The following is a 24,534-nucleotide window of genomic DNA, read 5'->3' as shown; positions in this document are numbered from 1 at the left end:
TAAAGGATTGACACAATTGCTTCCTTTGCTGTTGCCCCAGTTGTGTAATCTGTCAAGGACTGGTCTCTTGCAGATTGAGGCACCTAGTTGCAATTGTGTGGTAAAAATTACCCTTACAGCCATTTTTCCTATAAACTTGAGATCTTTCTGAGATACTATCTCACAGACTTCTTATGAATGAGGAACTCTGAAATTGTCACATTCCAATTTGTACGTCCTAAAAACCATGCTGGTTATTCAAATGGGCAGATTGTTTTGTAAATTCCTTTCTGCCTCGAGTTGTAGCTATTTTGATACAGAGGCATAATTGTTTGAATGATATATATTGGTTTGGTTGAAGTATGTTAGTAGAGGTGGTGATAGGCTTTCTGTGTCTGTCTGAGAGCAAGGACCGGTTGACGTCTTTTTCCAAGAGCAGTTTGTTGTGAAAGGTATCAGGCAAAGGAGTATGTATTGTCATGTGGTTCTCTGATTGCTTCTGTCCACTTGCCAAAAGTTCCAAGGCAATATTATAACATAAAAACTGTAACATTGAAGTGGTGGGTGGTGGAGGTTTAAAATGGTCAGTTTAATTAAAGACAGAAAAGTGAAACGAATGACTACGGAAATACTGTATGTGGCCATGAACTGAGATGAAAGGATGATTTTGGAACTCTGTCTTGCAGATTACCCTCAATGCCGCAATGGATAGGGCACTACTCTCACAGACCAGGGTGTGTAAGTTTAAGTCTATCTGAGGTGCACACCCTGAACTAATACTTTATTGCTGAAACCTAATCATATTGTTTACTCTTCCTCGTAGCAGCTTACCAGGGTGATAGAATATTGCAAAAGAACCATTCCACTTCTTCACTGAAAAGAGTCATGCTGGTTACCCAAATGTGCAGCGTGTCATTTTATACAGCTTTCTTTATTGAAATTAAACTTGGACTCACTTGAAATATTCTCTTTCAAAATGAATGTTTTGAGCTGCTGTGAATTGTATTTCTAGAGGTGGTGACAGGCTTTCAGGTACGTGCTTAGGTCAAGGCCCTGTTCATGTCACTTGAATAAGCTAATTCAGGGAGCAAATTAGCAAGTCAAGAAATGGGAAGTCTGAACTACTGTCAAAGCAGTTTCATTCTCTTTTCAAATAATCCAAAAATACCATTGCAGCATAAAACAGAGTACTCAATAAAAGAAGAAAGGAGGATTAACGGCAAAAAAGCACAGCATAAGATATGAAACTTTGGAAATTATCTAGATATTGTTTGAAAAAACTCCTTTGATGGAAAGAAGATGAAGAACGGTATGGGATCCTGTCCTGCGCACCTGTAATTGATATGTTCCACATCCATTCATACCACCTAACCCTAAACACCCAAACATATTGCAGTCAGTGACCATGTGGCCTAATGGATAAGGCGTCTGACATTGGATCAGAAGATTGAGGGTTTGAGTCCCTTCATGGTTGAGTCTTTTTCTCACAGCACCCAACTTATCTTTACATACAAACTGGAAATACACTCTTACAATACTCCTTTCACTCTCACTCATTAAGAAAGCCCAATGCAAACTGCACAATCAGTCACGTTATTCCTTCAGCATTGCTACTTTTCTGTCTTTCTGCCATACCAAAGTACCTCTTCATAAATGCCACGGATATGCAATACGTATAAAACAATATGACATGGCACAATCATTCCGAACAGAACTGTGGGTAGATTCAGTGCAGGGAGTGTGTGCGTGCAGAAAGCAGAAACTATGCATAGGTAGAAGCTCTATGATTTTCTCCAGGAATAATGCAAATTGTCCCTCAGAAAAAGTATAGTACTAGAGAAGAATCATAAAGGATTGACACAATTGCTGCCTTTGCTGTTGCCCCAGTTGTGTAATCTGTCAAGGACAGGTCTCTTGCAGATTGAGGCACCTAGTTGCAATTGTGTGGTAAAAATCACCCTTACAACCATTTTTGCTATACACTTGAGATCTTTCTGAGATACTATCTCACAGACTTCTTATGGATGAGGAACTCTGAAATTGTCACATTCCAATTTGTACGTTCTTAAAACTCTGCTGGTTATTCAAATGGGCAGATTGTTTTTTAAATTCCTTTCTGTCTCGAGTTGTAGTTATATTGATACAGAGGCATAATTGTTGAATGATATATATTGGTTTGATTGAAATATGTTCGTAGAGGTGGTGATAGGCTTTCTGTGTCTGTCTGAGAGCAAGGACCGGTTAACGTCTTTTTCCAAGAGCAGTTTGTTGTGAAAGGTATCAGGCAAAGGAGTATGCATTGTGATGTGGTTCTCTGACTGCTTCTGTCCACTTGCCAAAAGTTCCAAGGCCCTATGATAGCAGAAAAACTTTAAGATTGAAGTGGTGGGTGCCGGAGGTTTAAAATGGTCAGTTTAATTAAAGACAGAAAAGTGAAACGAATGACTGCAGAAATACTGTATGTGGCCATGAACTGAGATGAAAGGATGATTTTGGAACTCTGTCTTGCAGATTACCCTCAATGCTGCAATGGATAGGGTACTACTCTCACAGACCAGGGTGTGTAAGTTTAAGTCTATCTGAGGTGCACACCCTGAACTAATACATTTTTGCTGAAACCTAATCATATTGTTTACTCTTCCTCGTAGCAGCTTCCCAGGGTGATAGTATATTGCAACAGAACCATTCCACTTCTTCACTGAAAAGAGTCATGCTGGTTACCCAAATGTGCAGCGTGTCATTTTATACAGCTTTCTTTATTGAAATTAAACTTGGACTCACTTGAAATATTCTCTTTCAAAATGAATGTTTTGAGCTGCTGTGAATTTTATTTCTAGAGGTGGTGACAGGCTTTCAGGTACGTGCTTAGGTCAAGGACCTGTTCATGTCACTTGTATAAGCTAATTCAGGGAGAAAATTAGCAAGTCAAGAAATGGGAAGTCTGAACTACTGTCAAAGCAGTTTCATTCTCTTTTCAAATAATCCAAAAATACCATTGCAGCATAAAACAGAGTATTCAATAAAAGAAGAAAGGAGGATTAACGGCAAAAAAGCACAGCATAAGATATGAAACTTTAGAAATTATCTAGATATTGTTTGAAAAAACTCCTTTGATGGAAAGAAGATGAAGAACGGTATGGGATCCTGTCCTGCGCACCTGTAATTGATATGTTCCACATCGATTCATACCACCTAACCCTAAACACCCAAACATATTAGTTAGTGACCATGTGGCCTAATGGATAAGGTGTTTGATTTCTGATCGGCAGATTGAGGATTCGTGTCCCTTCATGGTTGAGTCTTTTTCTCACAGCACCCAACTTATCTTTACATACAAACTGGAGGCATACTCTTACAATACTCCTTTCACTCTCACTCATTAAGAAAGCCCAATACAAACTGCACAATCAGTCACGTTATGCCTTCAGCATTGCTACTTTTCTGTCTTTCTGCCATACCAAAGTACCTCTTCATAAATGCCACAGATATGCAATACGTATACAACAATATGACATGGCACAATCATTCTGAACAGAACTGTGGGTAGATTCAGTGCAGGGAGTGTGTGCGTGCAGAAAGGAGAAACTATGCATGGGTAGAAGCTCTATGATTTTCTCCAGGAATAATGCAAATTGTCCCTCAGAAAAAGTATAGTACTAGAGAAGAATCATAAAGGATTGACACAATTGGTGCCTTTGCTGTTGCCCCAGTTGTGTAATCTGTCAAGGACTGGTCTCTTGCAGGTTGAGGCACCTAGTTGCAATTGTGTGGTAAAAATCACCCTTACAACCATTTTTGCTATAAACTTGAGATCTTTCTGAGATACAATCTCACAGACTTCTTATGAATGAGGAACTCTGAAATTGTCACATTTCAATTTGTACGTCCTTAAAACTATGCTGGTTATTCAAATGGGCAGATTGTTTTTTAAATTCCTTTCTGTCTCGAGTTGTAGTTATATTGATACAGAGGCATAATTGTTGAATTATATCTATTGGTTTGATTGAAATATGTTCGTAGAGGTGGTGATAGGCTTTCTGTGTCTGTCTGAGAGCAAGGACCGGTTAACGTCTTTTTTCAAGAGCAGTTTGTTGTGAAAGGTATCAGGCAAAGGAGTATGTATTGTGATGTGTTAGAAATGGGGTCTTTGGTTGACAGTCAGGTTACCCCCTGTTCAAGCAAGGACCCTCACTCTAGTTAGGATAAAAGAGAATCACCCTCAGCTAACCCCTGCTTACCCCCTTGGTAGCTTGGCAGAGCAGTAGGCTTAACCTCAGAGTGCTGGGCGTAAAGTATTTGTACCAACACACACAGTAACTTAATGAAAACACTACAAAATGACACAACACCAGTTTAGAAAAATAGGAAATATTTATCTAGACAAAACAAGACCAAAACGACAAAAATCCAACATACACAAGTCAAGTTATGATTTTTAAAAGGTTTAAAATAAAAAGAGTCGTTAGGTAGTTGTAACAACACACTAGCGCTGCTAGCGTGTAAATGTACCTGGTTTGCGGCAAAAATAACCCCGCACGGGCGGTGTGCGTCGAAAATAACCCTGCACGGGTATATGCGTCGAAAACAGCTCGGCTCGGCGAGGCGCGTCGAAAAAGCCAGCCACGCGACGGTCCGAAGTCCCGCGGCGCTGGTTGCGATCTCTCAGCCTTCGTCAGCGATGCTGCGCGTCGTTTCTCCTGCTCCGGGCGTCGATTCTCCGGTCGCGTTTCCAGCGGCGTCGTTTCTCAGCTGCGGAGTCGGCGTCGCGTCGTTTTCTCAGCCGCGATCGGATTCGCGTCGATCTTTTCTCCGCACGGTGCTCGGTGCGTGTATTTTTGTCCTTAGGCTGCCAGCCTCTCCTTTCAGGGTCCCAGGAACTGGAAGGGCACCACAGAGCAGAGTAGGGGTCTCTCCAGAGACTCCAGGTGCTGGCAGGAAGAAGTCTTTGCTATCCCTGAGACTTCAATAACAGGAGGCAAGCTCTACATCAAGCCCTTGGAGATTTCTTCTTCAAGATGGAAGGCACACAAAGTCCAGTCTTTGCCCTCTTACTCTGGCAGAAGCAGCACTGCAGGAAAGCTCCACAAAGCACAGTCACAGGCAGGGCAGCACTTGTTCCTCAGCGATCAGCTCTTCTCCAGGCAGAGGTTCCCCTTGATTCCAGAAGTGTTTCTAAAGTTTGTAAGTTTGGGTGCCCTTCTTATACCCATTTTAGTCTTTGAAGTCACCTTTCTTCAAAGGGGACTCACACCTTCTTGTGAAATCCTGCCTTGCCCAGGCAAGGCCTCAGACACACACCAGGGGGCTGGAGACAGCATTGTCAGAGGCAGGCACAGTCCTTTCAGATGAGAGTGACCACTCCACCCCTCCCTCCTAGCAGAGATGGCTAATCAGGAATGCAGATCACACCCCAGCTCCCTTTGTGTCACTGTCTGGGGTGAGGTGAAAAACAACCCAACTGTCAACTGACCCAGACAGGGAATCCACAAACAAGGCAGAGTCACAGAATGGTTTAAGCAAGAAAATGCTCACTTTCTAAAAGTGGCATTTCCAAACTCACAATCTCAAAATCAACTTTACTAAAAGATGCATTTTTAAATTGTGAGTTCAGGGATCCCAAACTCCACCTGTCCATCTCTTCTCTAGGGGAATCTACACTTTAATCATATTTAAAGGTAGCCCCCATATTATCCTATGAGAGAGACAGACCTTGCAACAGTGAAAACGAAATTGGCAGTATTTCACTGTCAGGACATATAAACCACATTACTATATGTCCTACCTTATCCATACACTGCACCCTGCCCTTGGGGCTACCTAGGGCATACCTTAGGGGTGCCTTACATGTAAGGAAAGGGAAGGTTTAGGCCTGGCAAGTGGGTACACTTGCCAAGTCGAATTTACAGTGTAAGAATACACATACAGACACTGCAGTGGCAGGTCTGAGACATGATTACAGAGCTACTTATGTGGGTGGCACAACCAGTGCTGCAGGCCCACTAGTAGCATTTGATTTACAGGCCCTGGCACCTCTAGTGCACATTACTAGGGACTTACTAGTAATTCAAATATGCCAATCATGGATGAACCACTTACATATAATTTAAACAGGAGCACTTGCACTTTAGCACTGGTTAGCAGTGGTAAAGTGCCCAGAGTAACAAAAACAGCAAAATCAGAGTCCAGCACACATCAACAACCTGGGGAACAGAGGCAAAAAGTTAAGGGAGACCACGCCAAGGATGAAAAGTCTAACACGTGTCCCCCCCAGCTAAAAGTGGGGAGCAACTACCCAACCTCATGGGAGTTCTCATCACTAAGGCGGAAGAACCTGGACAGACCATCAGCATTGGCGTGCTCTGTACCGGGTCGATGTTCCACCGTAAAGTCCATCCCCTGTATGGAAATGGACCACCTCAACAGTTTTGGGTTCTCACCCCTCATCTGCATTAACCATCTGAGGGGTCTGTGGTCGGTCTGAACTCGGAAGTGAGTCCCAAACAAGTAGGGTCTTAGCTTCTTCAGTGCCCAGACCACAGCAAACGCTTCACGTTCTATGGCACTCCACCTACGTTCCCTGGGTAGTAACCTTCTGCTAATGAAGGCTACGGGTTGATCTAGGCCCTCTTCATTCAGCTGTGAGAGTACTGCTCCAATACCATGCTCTGAGGCGTCTGTCTGTACAACAAACTCCGTGGAGTAGTCAGGTGCCTTCAGCACCGGTGCTGTGCACATGGCAGCCTTCAGGGCATCAAAAGCGTTCTGGCAAGCCTCTGTCCAGATCACTTTCTTGGGTTGCTTCTTAGAAGTCAACTCAGTTAAGGGGGTAACAATGGTACCATATCCCTTAACGAACCTCCGATAGTATCCGGTGAGACCTAAAAAGGCTCTCACTTCAGTCTGGGTCTTGGGAGGCTCCCAAGCCAGAATCGTGTCAATCTTAGGCTGTAGGGGTGCCACCTGGCCACTCCCCACCTGGTGTCCTAAGTACACAACAGAACCCTGCCCTATTTGGCACTTGCTCGCCTTAATAGTGAGGCCTGCCTTCTGCAGGGCCTCTAACACTCTCCAGAGGTGTTGCAGGTGTTCCTCCCATGTGGAACTAAACACAGCAATGTCATCCAGGTAGGCGGCACTGAACTCATCCAGTCCTGCCAACACCTGGTTGACCAACCTCTGAAAGGTGGCAGGGGCATTCTTCATCCCAAAGGGCATCACATTGAAGTGGAAGTGCCCATCGGGGGTAGAGAATGCTGACCTCTCCTTTGCCCCTTCAGTTAAGGCAATCTGCCAGTACCCAGATGTTAAATCAAACGTACTGAGGTACTTGGCAGCTCCTAACCGATCAATGAGCTCATCAGCTCGGGGGATGGGGTGTGCGTCAGTCTTGCTGACCGCATTGAGACCCCGGTAGTCCACACAGAACCTAAGTTCTGGAGTGGCACCAGGAGCAGTAGCCTTTGGGACCAAGACCACTGGGCTGGCCCAAGGACTGCTGGAGTGCTCAATAACCCTTAGGGCTAACATTTTGGAGACTTCCTCCTTAATGCAAGCCCTCACCCTGTCAGTCACCCTGTAAACCTTGTGTTTAACAGGTGTACTGTCCCCAGTGTCCACATCATGTGTGCACAGGTGTGTGACTCCTGGGATCAGGGAAAACAGTGAGGCGAACTGTCCCAGCACGTGGCGACAGTCCCTCTGCTGTTCCTCAGTCAGGGAGGGGGAGAGGATCACTCCCTCCACAGACCCATCTTTCTCTCCTGCAGACAGGAGGTCAGGAAGAGGCTCACTCTCTTCCTCCACCCCGTCATCTGTCGCTAGGAGCATGGATAGCTCAGTTCGCTCAAAGTGTGGTTTGAGGCGGTTGACATGTAGGACCCTCAAGGGGTTCCTGGGGGATTGCAAGTCTACCAGATAGGTGACCTCGCTCTTTCTTTCCACCACCTCAAAAGGCCCAGTCCACTTATCTTGGAGAGCCCTAGGCTCTACTGGTGCCATGACCCACACTTTTTGTCCAGGCTGAAACTCAACCAGAGTGGCATTCTGGTCGTACCACCGTTTCATGTCCTCCTGGCTTGCTTCCAGGTTCTCCTGAGCGAGACGCCTGAAGCGGGCAGTCTGGTTTCTTAGTGCCAGCATGTAGCTAAATACATCCTGGGGTGGTTTACTAGGAGCTTTCTCCAAAGCCTCCTTCACCAGACTGAGCGGTCCCCTCACAGGGTGGCCATAGATGAGCTCAAAGGGGCTAAAGCCAAGTCCCTTTTGAGGCACCTCCCTGTAAGCGAACAGAAGGCATGGCAAGAGGACGTCCCACTTACGCCTCAAGGGCTCTGACAGGCCCTGAATCATGCCTTTCAAGGTGCGGTTGAATCTCTCAACCAGACCATTACTTTGGGGGTGGTAAGGGGTGGTGAACTTGTAGGTTACCCCACACACCTTCCACAGAGACTTCATATAAGTGGATATGAAGTTTGTACCCCTATCAGATACTACCTCCTTGGGGAACCCCATGCGGGTAAAAACCCCCATCAAGGCACGTCCCACCACGGGGGCGGTGACCGTCCTTAGAGGAATAGCCTCTGGGTACCGTGTGGCATGGTCCACCAAGACCAGGATGAACCTGTTGCCCAGGGCTGTCTTGGGATCCAGAGGCCCCACAATGTCAATTCCTACCCTTTCAAAGGGAGTACTGACTACCGGTAAAGGTTGGAGGGGAGCTTTGCATTTCCCCCCACTCTTGCCACTTGCCTGACAAGTCTGACAAGATCTACAATAAGCAGCTGACTGCTTGTTCATCAAGGGCCAGTAAAAGTGGGAGACAAGCCTCTTATAGGTCTTGTCCTGCCCTAGATGTCCTGCCAAAGGCACATCATGAGCCAAACCCAGTAGGAAGGTCCTGAAGCCCTGGGGTACCACCAGCATACGAGCTGACCCCGGCTCAGGAACCTTAGGCTCACTATACAGGAGGCCATCCTCCCAATAAATCAGGTGAGTACCTGGCGCCCCGCCAGCCGCCTGGGCTGCAGCCTGCTGCCGCAGTCCCTCAAGAGTAGGGCATTCCTTCTGCGCTGTGCAGAATACTTCCCTGGTGGGTCCCCCTTCCTGCTGCCACTGCGACAGCTCAGGGACCTCCCCCAGTTCAGCCACCTGTTCCCCTGTAGGTTCCGGGGCATCACCCTCAGGCTCTGCCTCCTCCCGGACCGTGGGAACTTCTGGGGCGGGTTTCCCGCGCCTCCTGCCTCTCCTCTTCTTGGCGGTCCCCTGGGCCACTGTTTCAGGCTCCAGGGGCTCTTGACTACCCTGATTGGCTGCCATAGACCGGGTGGATACGCATACCCACCCAGGCAGACCCAACATCTCCAAGTGAGACCTGTGTTCCACCTCCTTCCAAGGGGAATCCTCCAGGTCGTTGCCTAGCAAACAATCAACAGGCATGGTTGGACTCACAGCTACTTTCCAGGAACCTGAGACCCCCCCCCATTCAAAGGGAACCTGCGCCACTCTGCAGAGGCGCTCAGAGTTGTCTACTGCAACCACTTGGTGAAGTACCCGGGGATCAATCTGCTCTTCAGACACCAGGTGACTCCTCACTGTAGTCACACTGGCTCCTGTGTCTCTCAGAGCCTCCACCCTCTGTCCATTGATGGTCACCCATTGCCTGTACTTCTTAGTGTTATCAGGCACTAGGTTTCTCTGGACCATCTCACTGTCCCCTAGTGAGACAAGGGTCATTTCTGCTGGTTCCCACCCACCTGAAACCAACTCCTGCCCAAGCGCTACACTGGCCAAACCCTGGGACGGTGCACCAGTGGGTGCCGGTGTACTTTTGGGGCATATGGGGTCCCCCCTCACATGACCCACCTGGTCACATGAATAGCACTTACGTAGGGGACCACCTGCCATTGGCTTCCCTTTGGAGAACCATGGCCTCTTTTCACTGGGGGGTTGGGAATCCTTACCCTGGGAATCAGTTTGGGGCCCTTTAGAGAACTCATCCTGTTTGCCCTTACCCCCCCCTTTCTTCTGAGAGGGACCCTGCCCACCCTTGGCGTGGTCTCCCCCATACCTCTTCTGGACCCTGGTGCTCTCCCAGCGGTCCGCTTCCTGTGCAAGCTTCCTGGGGTCAGTCAGCTTGCTGTCAATGAGGTGCTGGCGCAGCTCTGGAAAACATAAACTGTACAAGTGCTCCCAAGCAATTAAATTGTAAAGCCCCTCATACGTGTTTACCTTACTGCCCTTCACCCAACCATCCAGTGACCTGCAACAAGAATCAACACATTCCAACCATGTTTGGGATTCCTTTCTCTTGTAGGATCTAAACTTCTCTTTGTACTGCTCAGGGGTGAGACCATACCTGGTAAGTAAGGCCTCCTTCATGGCAGGGTAGGTGAGGCTCTGAGCATCCCCTAAGGCCGTCAGTGTGTCCCTCCCCTCTGCCTCAAAATGCTTCCACAGGGCTGCCCCCCAATGAGCTTCAGGGACCAGGTTCATGTGGAGAGCTGACTCATAACCCTTGAACCACAAGTAGATATCATCCTCCCTTTTATAATCCCTCACAAGGTCTTTTGGGATGTGTACCCTTCTCTCAGGCTGCACTGTAGAATTGCTGCCACCATCCCTACTGGACTGGTTTCTATGATCTATCTCTTTCAAGCTAAGCTCATGAGCCATTGTTATCTTCTTCTCCTCAAGGGCTAGCCTTCTCTGCTCCAATTGGTACTCCCTTTCTGCCTGTCTGTCCTGCAACTCTTCAGGTGTCAGACCCTTGGAGGATACACTGCTACCTGCCCTAGAGATTCTCCCTTGAGACATAGCAGGCCCACCCACTACATCAGTGTGAGTGACTTGCAACTCCTCTTCCCCCTCTGGCTCCTCATCTGTGTGCCCCTCAGCTGCTTTGGCTGCCACCCAGGCCCTCAGCGCCTTTTGCAGCTCAACCTTCTTGGATGAGCTCTCAATGGGACAGCCAACATTCCTACAAAACTGCTTCAACTGAGCCACCTTGTAGCTCTCCAATTTCTCCAAATCAAAAGCAGTTTCAGCTAGGGCATCTCCAGACTGAGACATGATGAGAGGTTAAAAAGAAAATATGCACAGTTCCAAAAACAGAAAAGCAAGTTCTCAAATGAAGTTTCAGCGAAGTCAATCCCGGGATCAGCGAAAAAAAAGAAACTGAATGCAGAGAAAAACAGTCCAAGTAAAAAACAAAAATCACAACACTAGTAGTATGTGGTCACGTAGTGGTCTGAGATCAAAACAGTAGTGTACACTTAATTACTGTATGTCAAGTACAAATACAAGTCCAAATCCCGACCGCTGGTCACCAATGTTAGAAATGGGGTCTTTGGTTGACAGTCAGGTTACCCCCTGTTCAAGCAAGGACCCTCACTCTAGTTAGGATAAAAGAGAATCACCCTCAGCTAACCCCTGCTTACCCCCTTGGTAGCTTGGCAGAGCAGTAGGCTTAACCTCAGAGTGCTGGGCGTAAAGTATTTGTACCAACACACACAGTAACTTAATGAAAACACTACAAAATGACACAACACCAGTTTAGAAAAATAGGAAATATTTATCTAGACAAAACAAGACCAAAACGACAAAAATCCAACATACACAAGTCAAGTTATGATTTTTAAAAGGTTTAAAATAAAAAGAGTCTTTAGGTAGTTGTAACAACACACTAGCGCTGCTAGCGTGTAAATGTACCTGGTTTGCGGCAAAAATAACCCCGCACGGGCGGTGTGCGTCGAAAATAACCCTGCACGGGTATATGCGTCGAAAACAGCTCGGCTCGGCGAGGCGCATCGAAAAAGCCAGCAACGCGACGGTCCGAAGTCCCGCGGCGCTGGTTGCGATCTCTCAGCCTTCGTCAGCGATGCTGCGCGTCGTTTCTCCTGCTCCGGGCGTCGATTCTCCGGTCGCGTTTCCAGCGGCGTCGTTTCTCAGCTGCGGAGTCGGCGTCGCGTCGTTTTCTCAGCCGCGATCGGATTCGCGTCGATCTTTTCTCCGCACGGTGCTCGGTGCGTGTATTTTTGTCCTTAGGCTGCCAGCCTCTCCTTTCAGGGTCCCAGGAACTGGAAGGGCACCACAGAGCAGAGTAGGGGTCTCTCCAGAGACTCCAGGTGCTGGCAGGAAGAAGTCTTTGCTATCCCTGAGACTTCAATAACAGGAGGCAAGCTCTACATCAAGCCCTTGGAGATTTCTTCTTCAAGATGGAAGGCACACAAAGTCCAGTCTTTGCCCTCTTACTCTGGCAGAAGCAGCACTGCAGGAAAGCTCCACAAAGCACAGTCACAGGCAGGGCAGCACTTGTTCCTCAGCGATCAGCTCTTCTCCAGGCAGAGGTTCCCCTTGATTCCAGAAGTGTTTCTAAAGTTTGTAAGTTTGGGTGCCCTTCTTATACCCATTTTAGTCTTTGAAGTCACCTTTCTTCAAAGGGGACTCACACCTTCTTGTGAAATCCTGCCTTGCCCAGGCAAGGCCTCAGACACACACCAGGGGGCTGGAGACAGCATTGTCAGAGGCAGGCACAGTCCTTTCAGATGAGAGTGACCACTCCACCCCTCCCTCCTAGCAGAGATGGCTAATCAGGAATGCAGATCACACCCCAGCTCCCTTTGTGTCACTGTCTGGGGTGAGGTGAAAAACAACCCAACTGTCAACTGACCCAGACAGGGAATCCACAAACAAGGCAGAGTCACAGAATGGTTTAAGCAAGAAAATGCTCACTTTCTAAAAGTGGCATTTCCAAACTCACAATCTCAAAATCAACTTTACTAAAAGATGCATTTTTAAATTGTGAGTTCAGGGATCCCAAACTCCACCTGTCCATCTCTTCTCTAGGGGAATCTACACTTTAATCATATTTAAAGGTAGCCCCCATATTATCCTATGAGAGAGACAGACCTTGCAACAGTGAAAACGAAATTGGCAGTATTTCACTGTCAGGACATATAAACCACATTACTATATGTCCTACCTTATCCATACACTGCACCCTGCCCTTGGGGCTACCTAGGGCATACCTTAGGGGTGCCTTACATGTAAGGAAAGGGAAGGTTTAGGCCTGGCAAGTGGGTACACTTGCCAAGTCGAATTTACAGTGTAAGAATACACATACAGACACTGCAGTGGCAGGTCTGAGACATGATTACAGAGCTACTTATGTGGGTGGCACAACCAGTGCTGCAGGCCCACTAGTAGCATTTGATTTACAGGCCCTGGCACCTCTAGTGCACATTACTAGGGACTTACTAGTAATTCAAATATGCCAATCATGGATGAACCACTTACATATAATTTAAACAGGAGCACTTGCACTTTAGCACTGGTTAGCAGTGGTAAAGTGCCCAGAGTAACAAAAACAGCAAAATCAGAGTCCAGCACACATCAACAACCTGGGGAACAGAGGCAAAAAGTTAAGGGAGACCACGCCAAGGATGAAAAGTCTAACAGATGTGGTTCTCTGACTGCTTCTGTCCACTTGCCAAAAGTTCCAAGGCCCTATGATGGCACAAAAACGGTAAGATTGAAGTGGTGGGTGCCGGAGGTTTAAAATGGTCAGTTTAATTAAAGACAGAAAAGTGAAATGAATGACTGCAGAAATACTGTATGTGGCCATGAACTGAGATGAAAGGATGATTTTGGAACTCTGTCTTGCAGATTACCCTCAATGCCGCAATGGATAGGGCACTACTCTCACAGACCAGGGTGTGTAAGTTTAAGTCTATCTGAGGTGCACACCCTGAACTAATACATTTTTGCTGAAACCTAATCATATTGTTTACTCTTCCTCGTAGCAGCTTGCCAGGGTGATAGTATATTGCAACAGAACCATTCCACTTCTTCACTGAAAAGAGTCATGCTGGTTACCCAAATGTGCAGCGTGTCATTTTATACAGCTTTCTTTAATGAAATTAAACTTGGACTCACTTGAAATATTCTCTTTCAAAATGAATGTTTTGAGCTGCTGTGAATTTTATTTCTAGAGGTGGTGATAGGCTTTCAGGTACGTGCTTAGGTCAAGGCCCTGTTCATGTCACTTGTATAAGCTAATTCAGGGAGCAAATTAGCAAGTCAAGAAATGGGAAGTCTGAACTGCTGCCAAAGCAGTTTCATTCTCTTTTCAAATAATCCAAAAATACCATTGCAGCATAAAACAGAGTATTCAATAAAAGAAGAAAGGAGGATTAACGGCAAAAAAGCACATCATAAGATATGAAACTTTGGAAATTATCTAGATATTGTTTGAAAAAACTCCTTTGATGGAAAGAAGATGAAGAACGGTATGGGATCCTGTCCTGCGCACCTGTAATTGATATGTTCCACATCCATTCATACCACCTAACCCTAAACACCCAAGCATACAGCAGTCAGTGACCATGTGGCCTAATGGATAAGGCGTCTGACTTCGGATCAGAAGATTGAGGGTTCGAGTCCCTTCGTGGTTGAGTCTTTTTCTCACAGCACCCAACTTATCTTTACATACAAACTGGAGGCACACTCTTACAATACTCCTTTCACTCTCACTCATTAAGAAAGCCCAATACAAACTGCACAATCAGTCACGTTATTCCTTCAGCATTGCTACTTTTCTGTCTTTCTGCCATACCAAAGTACCTCTTCATAAATGCCTTGGATATGCAATACGTATACAACAATAAGACATGGCACAATCATTCTGAACAGAACTGTGGGTAGATTCAGTGCAGGGAGTGTGTGCGTGCAGAAAGCAGAAACTATGCATGGGTAGAAGCTCTATGATTTTCTCCAGGAATAATGCAAATTGTCCCTCAGAAAAAGTATAGTACTAGAGAAGAATCATAAAGGATTGACACAATTGCTGCCTTTGCTGTTGCCCCAGTTGTGTAATCTGTCAAGGACTGGTCTCTTGCAGATTGAGTCACCTAGTTGCAATTGTGTGGTAAAAATCACCCTTACAACCATTTTTGCTATAAACTTGAGATCTTTCTGAGATACTATCTCACAGACTTCTTATGAATGAGGAACTCTGAAATTGTCACATTCCAATTTGTACGTCCTTAAAACTCTGCTGGTTATTCAAATGGGCAGATTGTTTTTTAAATTCCTTTCTGTCTCGAGTTGTAGTTATATTGATACAGAGGCATAATTGTTGAATGATATATATTGGTTTGATTGAAATATGTTCGTAGAGGTGGTGATAGGCTTTCTGTGTCTGTCTGAGAGCAAGGACCGGTTAACGTCTTTTTCCAAGAGCAGTTTGTTGTGAAAGGTATCAGGCAAAGGAGTATGTATTGTGATGTGGTTCTCTGACTGCTTCTGTCCACTTGCCAAAAGTTCCAAGGCCCTATGATGGCACAAAAACTGTAAGATTGAAGTGGTGGGTGCCGGAGGTTTAAAATGGTCAGTTTAATTAAAGACAGAAAAGTGAAATGAATGACTGCAGAAATACTGTATGTGGCCATGAACTGAGATGAAAGGATGATTTTGGAACTCTGTCTTGCAGATTACCCTCAATGCCGCAATGGATAGGGCACTACTCTCACAGACCAGGGTGTGTAAGTTTAAGTCTATCTGAGGTGCACACCCTGAACTAATACATTTTTGCTGAAACCTAATCATATTGTTTGCTCTTCCTCGTAGCAGCTTGCCAGGGTGATAGTATATTGCAACAGAACCATTCCACTTCTTCACTGAAAAGAGTCATACTGGTTACCCAAATGTGCAGCGTGTCATTTTATACAGCTTTCTTTATTGAAATTAAACTTCGACTCACTTGAAATATTCTCTTTCAAAATGAATGTTTTGAGCTGCTGTGAATTTTATTTCTAGAGGTGGTGACAGGCTTTCAGGTACGTGCTTAGGTCAAGGCCCTGTTCATGTCACTTGTATAAGCTAATTCAGGGAGCAAATTAGCAAGTCAAGAAATGGGAAGTCTGAACTGCTGTCAAAGCAGTTTCATTCTCTTTTCAAATAATCCAAAAATACCATTGCAGCATAAAACAGAGTATTCAATAAAAGAAGAAAGGAGGATTAACGGCAAAAAAGCAAATCATAAGATATGAAACTTTGGAAATTATCTAGATATTGTTTGAAAAAACTCCTTCGATGGAAAGAAGATGAAGAACGGTATGGGATCCTGTCCTGCGCCCCTGTAATTGATATGTTCCACATCCATTCATACCACCTAACCCTAAACACCCAAACATATAGCAGTCAGTGACCATGTGGCCTAATGGATAAGGCGTCTGACTTTGGATCAGAAGATTGTGGGTTCGAGTCCCTTCATGGTTGAGTCTTATTCTCACAGCACCCAACTTATCTTTACATACAAACTGGAAATACACTCTTACAATACTCCTTTCACTCTCACTCATTAAGAAAGGCCAATGCAAACTGCACAATCAGTCACGTTATGCCTTCAGCATTGCTACTTTTCTGTCTTTCTGCCATACCAAAGTACCTCTTCATAAATGCCACGGATATGCAATACGTATACAACAATATGACATGGCACAATCATTCTGAACAGAACTGTGGGTAGAATCAGTGCAGGGAGTGTGTGCGTGCAGAAAGCAGAAACTATGCATGGGTAGAGGCTCTATGATTTTCTCCAGGAATAATGCAAATTGTCCCTCAGAAAAAGTATAGTACTAGAGAAGAATCATAAAGGATTGACACAATTGCTGCCTTTGCTGATGCCCCAGTTGTGTAATCTGTCAAGGACTGGTCTCTTGCAGATTGAGGCACCTAGTTGCAATTGTGTGGTAAAAATCACCCTTACAACCATTTTTGCTATAAACTTGAGATCTTTCTGAGATACTATCTCACAGACTTCTTATGAATGAGGAACTCTGAAATTCTCACATTCCAATTTGTACGTCCTTAAAAACTCTGCTGGTTATTCAAATGGGCAGATTGTTTGTTAAATTCCTTTCTGTCTCGAGTTGTAGTTATATTGATACAGAGGCATAATTGTTGAATGATATATATTGGTTTGATTGAAATATGTTCGTAGAGGTGGTGATAGGCTTTCTGTGTCTGTCTGAGAGCAAGGACCGGTTAACGTCTTTTTCCAAGAGCAGTTTGTTGTGAAAGGTATCAGGCAAAGGAGTATGTATTGTGATGTGGTTCTCTGACTGCTTCTGTCCACTTGCCAAAAGTTCCAAGGCCCTATGATAGCACAAAAACAGTAAGATTGAAGTGGTGGGTGCCGGAGGTTTAAAATGGTCAGTTTAATTAAAGACAGAAAAGTGAAACGAATGACTGCAGAAATACTGTATGTGGCCATGAACTGAGATGAAAGGATGATTTTGGAACTCTGTCTTGCAGATTACCCTCAATGCCGCAATGGATAGGGCACTACTCTCACAGACCAGGGTGGGTAAGTTTAAGTCTATCTGAGGTGCACACACTGAACTAATACATTTTTGCTGAAACCTAATCATATTGTTTACTCTTCCTCGTAGCAGCTTGCCAGGGTGATAGTATATTGCAACAGAATCATTCCACTTCTTCACTGAAAAGAGTCAAGCTGGTTACCCAAATGTGTAGCGTGTCATTTTATACAACTTTCTTTATTGAAATTAACCTTGGACTCACTTGAAATATTCTATTTCAAAATGAATGCTTTGAGCTGCTGTGAATTTTATATCTAGAGGTGGTGACAGGCTTTCAGGTACGTGCTTAGGTCAAGGCCCTGTTCATGTCACTTGTATAAGCTAATTCAGGGAGCAAATTAGCAAGTCAAGAAATGGGAAGTCTGAACTACTGTCAAAGCAGTTTCATTCTCTTTTCAAATAATCCAAAAATACCATTGCAGCATAAAACAGAGTATTCAATAACAGAAGAAAGGAGGATTAACGGCAAAAAAGCACAGCATAAGATATGACACTTTGGAAATTATCTAGATGTATTGTTTGAAAAAACTCCTTTGATGGAAAGAAGATGAAGAACGGTATGGGATCCTGTCCTGCGCACCTGTAATTGATATGTTCCACATCCATTCATACCACCTAACCCTAAACACCAAACATATTGCAGTCAGTGACCATGTGGCCTAATAGATAAGGCGTCTGACTTCGGATCACAACTTTGAGGGTTTGAGTCCCTTCATGGTTGAGTCTTTTTCTCACAGCACCCAACTTATCTTTACATACAAACTGGAAACACACTCTTACAATACTCCTTTCACTCTCACTCATTAAGAAAGCCCAATGCAAACTGCACAATCAGTCACGTTATGCCTTGAGCATTGCTTCTTTTCTGTCTTTCTACCATACCAAAGTACCTCTTCATAAATGCCACGGATATGCAATACGTATACAACAATATGACATGGCACAATCATTCCGAACAGAACTGTGGGTAGATTCAGTGCAGGGAGTGTGTGCGTGCAGAAAGCAGAAACTATGCATGGGTAGAAGCTCTATGATTTTCTCCAGGAATAATGCAAATTGTCCCTCAGAAAAAGTATTGTACTAGAGAAGAATCATAAAGGATTGACACAATTGCTGCCTTTGCTGTTGCCCCAGTTGTGTAATCTGTCAAGGACTGGTCTCTTGCAGATTGAGGCACCTAGTTGCAATTGTGTGGTAAAAATCACCCTTACAACCATTTTTGCTATAAACTTGAGATCTTTCTGAGATACTATCTCACAGACTTCTTATGAATGAGGAACTCTGAAATTGTCACATTCCAATTTGTATGTCCTTATAACTCTGCTGGTTATTCAAATGGGCAGATTGTTTTTTAAATTCCTTTCTGTCTCGAGTTGTAGTTATATTGATACAGAGGCATAATTGTTGAATGATATATATTGGTTTGATTGAAATATGTTCGTAGAGGTGGTGATAGGCTTTCTGTGTCTGTCTGAGAGCAAGGACCGGTTAACGTCTTTTTCCAAGAGCAGTTTGTTGTGAAAGGTATCAGGCAAAGGAGTATGCATTGTGATGTGGTTCTCTGACTGCTTCTGTCCACTTGCCAAAAGTTCCAAGGCCCTATGATGGCACAAAAACTTTAAGATTGAAGTGGTGGGTGCCGGAGGTTTAAAATGGTCAGTTTAATTAAAGACAGAAAAGTGAAACGAATGACTGCAGAAATACTGTATGTGGCCATGAACTGAGATGAAAGGATGATTTTGGAACTCTGTCTTGCAGATTACCCTCAATGCCGCAATGGATAGGGTACTACTCTCACAGACCAGGGTGTGTAAGTTTAAGTCTATCTGAGGTGCACACCCTGAACTAATACATTTTTGCTGAAACCTAATCATATTGTTTACTCTTCCTCGTAGCAGCTTCCCAGGGTGATAGTATATTGCAACAGAACCATTCCACTTCTTCACTGAAAAGAGTCATGCTGGTTACCCAAATGTGCAGCGTGTCATTTTATACAGCTTTCTTTATTGAAATTAAACTTGGACTCACTTGAAATATTCTCTTTCAAAATGAATGTTTTGAGCTGCTGTGAATTTTATTTCTAGAGGTGGTGATAGGCTTTCAGGTACGTGCTTAGGTCAAGGCCCTGTTCATGTCACTTGTATAAACTAATTCAGGAAGCAAATTAGCAAGTCAAGAAATGGGAAGTCTGAACTACTGTCAAAGCAGTTTCATTCTCTTTTCAAATAATCCAAAAATACCATTGCAGCATAAAACAGAGTATTCAATAAAAGAAGAAAGGAGGATTAACGGCAAAAAAGCACAGCATAAGATATGAAACTTTGGAAATTATCTAGGTATTGTTTGAAAAAACTCCTTTGATGGAAAGAAGATGAAGAACGGTATGGGATCCTGTCCTGCGCACCTGTAATTGATATGTTCCACATCCATTCATACCACCTAACCCTAAACACCCAAACATATTAGTTAGTGACCATGTGGCCTAATGGATAAGGTGTTTGATTTCTGATCGGCAGATTGAGGATTCGAGTCCCTTCATGGTTGAGTCTTTTTCTCACAGCACCCAACTTATCTTTACATACAAACTGGAGGCATACTCTTACAATACTCCTTTCACTCTCACTCATTAAGAAAGCCCAATACAAACTGCACAATCAGTCACGTTATGCCTTCAGCATTGCTACTTTTCTGTCTTTCTGCCATACCAAAGTACCTCTTCATAAATGCCACAGATATGCAATACGTATACAACAATATGACATGGCACAATCATTCTGAACAGAACTGTGGGTAGATTCAGTGCAGGGAGTGTGTGCGTGCAGAAAGCAGAAACTATGCATGGGTAGAAGCTCTATGATTTTCTCCAGGAATAATGCAAATTGTCCCTCAGAAAAAGTATAGTACTAGAGAAGAATCATAAAGGATTGACACAATTGCTGCCTTTGCTGTTGCCCCAGTTGTGTAATCTGTCAACGACTGGTCTCTTGCAGTTCGAGGCACCTAGTTGCAATTGTGTGGTAAAAATCACCCTTACAACCATTTTTGCTATAAACTTGAGATCTTTCTGAGATACTATCTCACAGACTTCTTATGAATGAGGAACTCTGAAATTGTCACATTCCAATTTGCACGTCCTTAAAACTATGCTGGTTATTCAAATGGGCAGATTGTTTTTTAAATTCCTTTCTGTCTCGAGTTGTAGTTATATTGATACAGAGGCATAATTGTTGAATTATATATATTGGTTTGATTGAAATATGTTCGTAGAGGTGGTGATAGGCTTTCTGTGTCTGTCTGAGAGCAAGGACCGGTTAAAGTCTTTTTTCAAGAGCAGTTTGTTGTGAAAGGTATCAGGCAAAGGAGTATGTATTGTGATGTGGTTCTCTGACTGCTTCTGTCCACTTGCCAAAAGTTCCAAGGCCCTATGATGGCACAAAAACGGTAAGATTGAAGTGGTGGGTGCCGGAGGTTTAAAATGGTCAGTTTAATTAAAGACAGAAAAGTGAAACGAATGACTGCAGAAATACTGTATGTGGCCATGAACTGAGATGAAAGGATGATTTTGGAACTCTGTCTTGCAGATTACCCTCAATGCCGCAATGGATAGGGCACTACTCTCACAGACCAGGGTGTGTAAGTTTAAGTCTATCTGAGGTGCACACCCTGAACTAATACATTTTTGCTGAAACCTAATCATAGTGTTTACTCTTCCTCGTAGCAGCTTGCCAGGGTGATAGTATATTGCAACAGAACCATTCCACTTCTTCACTGAAAAGTGTCATGCTGGTTACCCAAATGTGCAGCGTGTCATTTTATACAGCTTTCTTTAATGAAATTAAACTTGGACTCACTTGAAATATTCTCTTTCAAAATGAATGTTTTGAGCTGCTGTGAATTTTATTTCTAGAGGTGGTGATAGGCTTTCAGGTACGTGCTTAGGTCAAGGCCCTGTTCATGTCACTTGTATAAGCTAATTCAGGGAGCAAATTAGCAAGTCAAGAAAAGGGAAGTCTGAACTGCTGCCAAAGCAGTTTCATTCTCTTTTCAAATAATCCAAAAATACCATTGCAGCATAAAACAGAGTATTCAATAAAAGAAGAAAGGAGGATTAACGGCAAAAAAGCACATCATAAGATATGAAACTTTGGAAATTATCTAGATATTGTTTGAAAAAACTCCTTTGATGGAAAGAAGATGAAGAACGGTATGGGATCCTGTCCTGCGCACCTGTAATTGATATGTTCCACATCCATTCATACCACCTAACCCTAAACACCCAAGCATACAGCAGTCAGTGACCATGTGGCCTAATGGATAAGGCGTCTGACTTCGGATCAGAAGATTGAGGGTTCGAGTCCCTTCGTGGTTGAGTCTTTTTCTCACAGCACCCAACTTATCTTTACATACAAACTGGAGGCACACTCTTACAATACTCCTTTCACTCTCACTCATTAAGAAAGCCCAATACAAACTGCACAATCAGTCACGTTATTCCTTCAGCATTGCTACTTTTCTGTCTTTCTGCCATACCAAAGTACCTCTTCATAAATGCCTTGGATATGCAATACGTATACAACAATAAGACATGGCACAATCATTCTGAACAGAACTGTGGGTAGATTCAGTGCAGGGAGTGTGTGCGTGCAGAAAGCAGAAACTATGCATGGGTAGAAGCTCTATGATTTTCTCCAGGAATAATGCAAATTGTCCCTCAGAAAAAGTATAGTACTAGAGAAGAATCATAAAGGATTGACACAATTGCTGCCTTTGCTGTTGCCCCAGTTGTGTAATCTGTCAAGGACTGGTCTCTTGCAGATTGAGTCACCTAGTTGCCATTGTGTGGTAAAAATCACCCTTACAACCATTTTTGCTATAAACTTGAGATCTTTCTGAGATACTATCTCACAGACTTCTTATGAATGAGGAACTCTGAAATTGTCACATTCCAATTTGTACGTCCTTAAAACTCTGCTGGTTATTCAAATGGGCAGATTGTTTTTTAAATTCCTTTCTGTCTCGAGTTGTAGTTATATTGATACAGAGGCATAATTGTTGAATGATATATATTGGTTTGATTGAAATATGTTCGTAGAGGTGGTGATAGGCTTTCTTTGTCTGTCTGAGAGCAAGGACGGGTTAACGTCTTTTTCCAAGAGCAGTTTGTTGTGAAAGGTATCAGGCAAAGGAGTATGTATTGTGATGTGGTTCTCTGACTGCTTCTGTCCACTTGCCAAAAGTTCCAAGAGCCTATGATAGCACAAAAACGGTAAGATTGAAGTGGTGGGTGCCGGAGGTTTAAAATGGTCAGTTTAATTAAAGACAGAAAAGTGAAACGAATGACTGCAGAAATACTGTATGTGGCCATGAACTGAGATGAAAGGATGATTTTGGAACTCTGTCTTGCAGATTTACCCTCAATGCCGCAATGGATAGGGAACTACTCTCACAGACCAGGGTGTGTAAGTTTAAGTCTATCTGAGGTGCACACCCAGAACTAATACATTTTTGCTGAAACCTAATCATATTGTTTACTCTTCCTCGTAGCAGCTTGCCAGGGTGATAGTGTGAGAAACTGGGGCTGATTGCAGAGGCCCCATAACTTTTTGCCCCCATTTTCCACTTTATGCTGGTGTTTTCCTGACTCTGATGGTGCCCTGGGTACTGCTAACCAGTCCCAGGGCCTGTGCTCTGTGTAAAATGGATATGCAAATTAGGCTAATTATAATTGGCTAAGTAAACCTACCTATAAGTCCCTAGTATATGGTAGGGCATGTAGGTTTAGGGACCACAGCATAGGTGGTGCACACCTAGGTGTATTGCTGAGGTGCCCAGTGTCATTTTAAAAGCAATCCTGCCTTGCTGGCTGCTTTTAAATTAAAAATATATGCAAATTCGACTTTGGAATTGAAGGTACTTCCAAAGTCTTAAACTACCTTATTTTTACATATAAGTCACCCCTAAGGTGTGCCCTATGTGCCCCTAGGGCTGGGTGCCATGTAACTATAAGCAGGGACTTTATAAAAATAGATTTATAAGCCCTGGTGAGGTAAAAACAGCCAAATTCGTTTTTCCCTCATTGAAGTAAATGGCCTTCATAGGCTAGAATGGGCAGACTTTATTTAAAATTTTAAAGTCTCCTTAAGTGTTACATACCAAGAATTTGGTATCAAATTGATTGTTATAATAAATCCCACAACTTCCAGTTGTTGGATTTAATATAACTAGTGCAGGTAAAAAGTTTAGACTTTACCTAAAAAGTTGCCAATTTCTGCTCTGCATTGTTTTTGCTGCTGTGCTCTGATTGGCCAGCCTGCAGCAGCTTCTGCCAGGCTACTTTAATGAGGTGTGAAGTGGCCTGACTTCACACAAAGGAATGTGCTTGGGGGAGAGAATCTCCCCTCAGCAGATGGTGAAGCAGGAAGGGGGAGGGCTGCCAAACTGGTCTTCAAAGGCAGAGAAGGACATCTGGAGCACCCAGCAACACCCCCACATCCTGCAACCCCAGACAGCTAGGTGCCCCCTTGATTAGATTAGGAGAGGGCAGGAGAGGGGTGTGTTTATGATTTTTAGCCACACCAGTGGGTGGGCTCAGCCAGATCTCTCCTCTAAAAATCAGATTCATCCATTTTGGATTTTTAGAGACTGTTGCCTTCTGGGATGGATTTTTGCCACACTTCCCAGGAAGTGGTCATCACAGGGGGACGACCCTGTCCCTGATTGGAGGACCAGGGCCCCCCTGCTTTTCACCCAGGAGCAAGGATAAAACTGGCAGACCTGCACCCACGCTTCAGATCCCCACCAAATTTCAAGAAGAAAGAACTACAAGGAGAAGAAGGACTGCCCTGCTGGACCCCTGGCCTGCACCTGGACCCTGCACTCAGAAAGACTGCACCAGCTGCACACTTGGGCTTCACCACAAGAAGGACTTTGCCTGGCTTCCACTGGTTCAAGGAGGGACTCCCTGTTTGCTACAGGTGAAAAATTGCTAACCAGAGTCCCCTGCACCAACTCCTGAAAAAGTGACCAGCTGACCACTGTCCAGTGGCCAAAAAGGAGTTTGCGCCAGGTGCATTCTGGGAGTTGAAGTCCGCACTTCCCAAGGACCATCACAGAACTTCTGGACCCTTGGGGTGAGCTGTGGACCCCAAAAGAACCTTAAAAGAACATCTGGGTG

At 44.3% G+C, this 24,534-nt stretch overlaps 3 non-coding genes across 3 annotated transcripts; all 3 read left to right on the top strand.

Annotated features, from left to right (window-relative positions):
- Window positions 1-14,356: 14,356 nt before the first annotated feature.
- On the top strand, window positions 14,357-14,429 carry TRNAR-UCG (transfer RNA arginine (anticodon UCG)). Its single transcript has one exon. It is a non-coding gene; the product is annotated as a tRNA-Arg (tRNA).
- Window positions 14,430-16,181: 1,752 nt separating this feature from the next.
- Window positions 16,182-16,254, top strand: TRNAQ-UUG (transfer RNA glutamine (anticodon UUG)). The gene has a single exon. It is a non-coding gene; the product is annotated as a tRNA-Gln (tRNA).
- A 5,402-nt stretch (window positions 16,255-21,656) lies between these two features.
- TRNAR-UCG (transfer RNA arginine (anticodon UCG)) lies at window positions 21,657-21,729 on the top strand. The gene has a single exon. It is a non-coding gene; the product is annotated as a tRNA-Arg (tRNA).
- The last annotated feature ends 2,805 nt before the right edge of the window (window positions 21,730-24,534 follow it).

Source organism: Pleurodeles waltl, chromosome 4_1 (assembly GCF_031143425.1).
Source record: "Pleurodeles waltl isolate 20211129_DDA chromosome 4_1, aPleWal1.hap1.20221129, whole genome shotgun sequence".
NCBI lineage: Eukaryota > Metazoa > Chordata > Amphibia > Caudata > Salamandridae > Pleurodeles > Pleurodeles waltl.
The sequence above is the reverse complement of the archived record's forward strand: the minus strand, read 5'-3'. Positions and strand labels throughout refer to the sequence as shown.